Genomic DNA, 5,195 nt, shown 5'->3' on the forward strand with positions numbered 1-5,195 from the left:
AGTAGCCAATCAGTTGTTTTAATTGTCATATTTGAATTCAGCACATCAAAATACATAATAAATACCACATTTTATCTCTGAAGCAGACAACTTCTCAAAAATTGTAGACCAGTGTAATTGATAGGTATCAGCCTGAAGAGTTTCAGTTACCAGTCTCTGTCCAGGTACTTTACTTGCTAGATTTACAAATGTTGCTTCTAACCTAGATATTATTTCTAGCAAAAGAAACACATACTATATTTTTTTTCTTTATTAAATTACTTCAGGTGCCTTTTGCCTCCCACAGGTTATAGTCTTTCTGTGCATTCAGATGTTAAAAAAAAAGTGGCAAATAGAATTTAAATCCAGAGATTAAGTCTGTTTGATTCATGTGTGGGGCATTTCCACATACTTGCTGGTTTATGAAGCTCCTTCCCCAATAGTCATGTTTTTGACTTTTTGGATTATAAACTGTTGATCAGGGAAGGGATTGTGTTCCTCTGTGTTTGGAAGGTACTAAGCACATTATGTCTACTAATGAATTCATTAGTTAATATAGCAGCAGAGAATCCTGTGGCACCTTATAGACTAACAGACGTTTTGGAGCGTGAGCTTTCGTGGGTGAATACCCACTTCGTCAGACGCAGACGCCACAGGATTCTCTGCTGCTTTTACAGATCCAGACTAACACGGCTACCCTTCTGATACTTAGTTAATATAGTACAAGTTAGCCTTGGACAGTGATCTGCCAGTCAAGGTACATTTTACTGCATTTTTCTGATCAAGTTCCATACACAACAACTGATTTTTCCTGTAGGTCCTTTTGAAGATTTTTCTCACTTGCTCATTACTCTGTGTGTGTGATAAAAATGAACAACAAATAAATGAAGGACCAGACTGTAATACTTTGCTCACAATGGGACCCTCCAAAGTGTTGATACCTCTGGCCCTGATCCAGCAAGACTCTGAATCATATGCTCATCTTTAAGCAAATGAGTAGTCCCATTGATTTCAGTGAGACTAGTCACATGTTTAAATCGAAGCATGTGCTTTATTGGTTCTGGGCCGGAATGCTCAGCAACATGAAAGATCAAGACTCTGAGTCGTACCTTGATTCTCAAGATGTCCACTAGAATAACTATAACTTTATTCCATTATATAAAATAATGACACTGCATGGAGAAGACAATTGCAGAGAACCAGAGAAGGATTCAGAAAGAGAATGACCTGTATTAGAGACTGATCTCAAGCCAATGGGAGTCTCTCCATTTATTTCAATGGACTTTGGCTCAGTCCCGTAGAAAACTGTGGAACTTAAATTAAAAAGACTTTTAAAAATCCCTTAGTCTAAATTAGACTTCCTCCTAAACTTGTTAAAAATATGGATCCCTCTCAAATTGTAATGGGTTTAAAGTTGCATCTTAATGGCTTTCGCAGTGTAAGAAATTTTGTTGGAAGGCAGAAGTATGTGAGTCTGAATGAAGATCAGCTACAATATATGTGTAACACATACTAGAACACCATCTTAGTGCGGAGTATGTTATTGGAGAAGCTTTTTAGCCATCATTTCTAATCATTCATAAATAATAGTATATTAAAATGCTTACAAATCTTCCTAGGATAGATGCACATGGCAACAGTTGAAAATTATACCCCCACAACACATTATCTTTCTTAACATGATTATGTTATTAACTAGAGACTTACTGGTTTTACTTTTATCCATACATGTCTGTTTTTTTTCAGCATTGTATTGGCTATAATACTTTACTATTTCTTAGCACAATTTTTTTTTACAGTTACCACAGTTCTTAGAAAATTAAAAATACTCACTTAATCCATAAAATACTCCACTACTCAGTAGGCTAATAACTACTTTAACTTATGTTCTCCAGAAAGAATATAAAAAATTTTACTCACATCCTCTGTGATCATTTTATCATATGTGCAAATTTGGGAAAGTTAAAAAAAGATGAAATGGTGGTATTTTTAAATAATAAAAGGAAGGAAGTTGAGAAACATTGGTGTTTTATCATAGCATATCCACCAGAAGAGGTCTTTTTTTTTTTAAATTCACTTTTAAGATCTCAACCTCCTTTCCAAGAAATACGAGTCCTTGTGGCAATGTCCAAAGAAGGAAAAGCAATAGTCCTTTGGGAATCTGTCATTCAACACTACATATCTGCATTAATCTGGTTTTAATTTGCTTACTGTTCATTCAGAGCACTAGGGACTCAGTTTTAATTTTTCTTTTCAAGGAATTCCAAATGTGGTCAAATGGTAAAAGGAATGTAGGTCATGGAAATGCACAACTAGAGAAAATTCCTACCTCTGAAAATAACAAGTCATAGAATCTCTGTATAAATTGATTATTTTGTTCTTCATTTGCATACTGCACCCTCCTTTATCCTTAAATTAGAAGTTAGATGCTAATAATTTCATTGGAAATGTAAAGCCCAGATTTTCTGTGGGAGGAAGTTTCTGAATAAGACATCAAGTTTCTAGTCATCAGAGGATAATTTATTGATACTTGTCAAAAGGAAGTATGAGTCTAACAGAAATCAAGACAAAAGGAATGCCTGATGAATTTCCTTTGAAGTGCCTTTTATAGAAATCCTTGGTAATACATATTGATGAACTCCAAATTGTCTTGCCTGAAGGGAAAAGAAAGTATACTGCTTTACACTGTGTTATAAATATTCATCAAAAGAACAAGACTTATGTTTCCAGGCGTGAGGTGAATGATTATGGTTGTATGATTGCCTTGGAAGCTGGATAATTAGTAAACCAGCCTTTGACGGTTAGAGAATTTTAAAATTGGTGCCTTGCCATCACTCCTTTTGTATTTAAAGATAGACCTTCCTGTTCTGAAAGGAAGCAAATTTAGGGGTTGATGGATTGATACAATTAAGCTCTCCATCAGATCCATCTACTATTTGTTTGCTTATTTGTTTAGCCAAAACTTAAAGGCAAAGTTGTACAACACATCACTATCCTGACTCTGTAATGAAATCACAGCATCCTTAAAGTAGATGACTCACTGAAAGAAGCCAAAGAAAATGGTGGTTTTAATTAAGATTGAGATAATGTGAAAAAAAGATTGGTGTGGCTGATGTCCCAATGGGTCTCTTCCAGAAATATGCAAGCTGGATTCTTTTTTGCTTAGCTCAGTCATTCTTGATTGTTTCATGACGTAACAGAAGAGTCAACAATTTACCACTCATGCTTGCTTAATGCATGTGATAAGAATATGTAACCTATGGGGAAGGATTTTTGTGAGTGGCTTGGGGAAAAAATTATTCCTGTGCTCAATGATCTATGCATTTCCATCCTTTACTCAAACTGTCTGCAGATTTCCATTAACCCTTGTTACATGCCGCTAGCCTTCTACTAGCAAAGAGAAGAAAATGCCTTTCAGGAAACATTATCCTTTGAGGTGTTTAGCACTTAAATGCAATTAGGCAAATATAATATCCCCTTTGAAGGGAAAGACTTGCTCAGTTTAAGTAACTGAAACTAATTATCTCTGTTGAATGAAGGACAGATTCTAGTAGTACTTGAGCAGTGTGCTGTTTCTGAAAAGCTGAAAGTGGATTGTATTTCTGGGTGTGGAGTAGAGGGAGTATTCTCTTCATTAGATTTATACCAATATATAGATGCAAAGGTCTGTGAAGAGAGACAATGGCCAGACCAGAGAAGACAAAATCAGTGTGTGAATAGGGTTTTCTAAGAAACAATTTATTGGACAATATATCAGAATGGATCAAGGTATTTTATTATTCATTTTATTGACATGATGCAGATTTGACCACAAACATTTAGAACATTTTATGTTAACCACATAGTACTCAGCTATGATGAATTCAAGGATGGTGGTGCTAGTCTTGGTGATTCTAGTCTTGGAAAGGGTACGGGATAGTTTTGCATGTGAAGTTTTTATTGAATGGAGTGGGAAATCTCCTTTCTTTTATCTTGCCTCTTGTGCTGTATGATTCATTCTATTTGGAATCCATGGAAAAAAACAGTTTAGTAGTAGGGCCCAGTTGCAGCTGAACAGTTTGGAAATTTAAATCCATCATACAGAATACCGAGAAGTATTTGATATGTATAAGAACAAACCAAAAGCGGCCCCACATGAACCACACTATTAAGAAGTGTTGAGTAAATGGATTACTTTCCCCTATTTTCCAGAAAGTATTGGTAAAGTCTCATAAACATTGAGGGGGCAACATCTCTGCAGCAATTTTCCACCTCTCCATCTAAAAGAAGGATTCCCTGTTTAAATATTTATGGTGGGCTGCAATAAGATATACCAAGCAAGGGAAAGAATTTAGTGCAAGGTTTTAAAGATATTTTACTCTATCTGCCACATTAATCTGAATCTCTGTAAAGTCACTTATTGCACACCAAAAACAAACTCTCACACTTACTACAGACAGTGCAAATGACATTCAAAGTCTAGTTATAGATACATGAAACTCCTGGTGTCGGAGCACACAAATAATTATACAAGGTAAAGCAGATGGGGGAACGAGATAGACTGCATGTATCCATAATTAATCAAATGACTAATATGCTTTTAAAGTGATACTAAAAAGCAAGGAGCCTAATTCAAATATTCTGATTCCCTAAAGGCCACACAAGTAAAACCACTGGATTGAAAAAATCGAGCATTTTGCATACAGTATACTAAATTTCCTCTTAAAAAGACAAATAGTCAAGTCAGACCCTCCTCACGGACAAATCCAGGCAGGTGACAGCCAATTGCATTTACAGACTCTTGTCACCAGCCAGCCTTCTTCTCTCCATATGCTGTTTCTTGCTCTCTCTCTCTTCTCAATTGATTATTTCCATACAATGGTTAGTGTTGAACAATCAACATTTACACTGTGTGAAAAGTATTGAGCTGGGTTGAGAATTATGGGTGTTTAAAATGCTTAATTTGTTTTTCATGCATATGTTTTTTTAAATCTTTGGTTCTTTTCCATTGTGAATCTGTCTCCAATGTCCTAATCTTTGTTTAGTTATCTTAGTGTGGCTCTTTCATTATGTTTTCTCTTCCATTAAAATTAATCAGTGGCCTTGCTCATATGGTGTTGTCAATAAGGGTAGTAGTCAAGAACCTAGGAGTGCCTCATTTGATTATTCTTTCACCCACGGACTTATTTAGGCTATTGATTTTCCTTTTTCTCTTCTACTGTGGACAGAAATGTTTC

Source organism: Chelonoidis abingdonii, chromosome 3 (genome assembly GCF_003597395.2).
Source record: "Chelonoidis abingdonii isolate Lonesome George chromosome 3, CheloAbing_2.0, whole genome shotgun sequence".
Classification (NCBI taxonomy): Eukaryota; Metazoa; Chordata; order Testudines; family Testudinidae; genus Chelonoidis; species Chelonoidis abingdonii.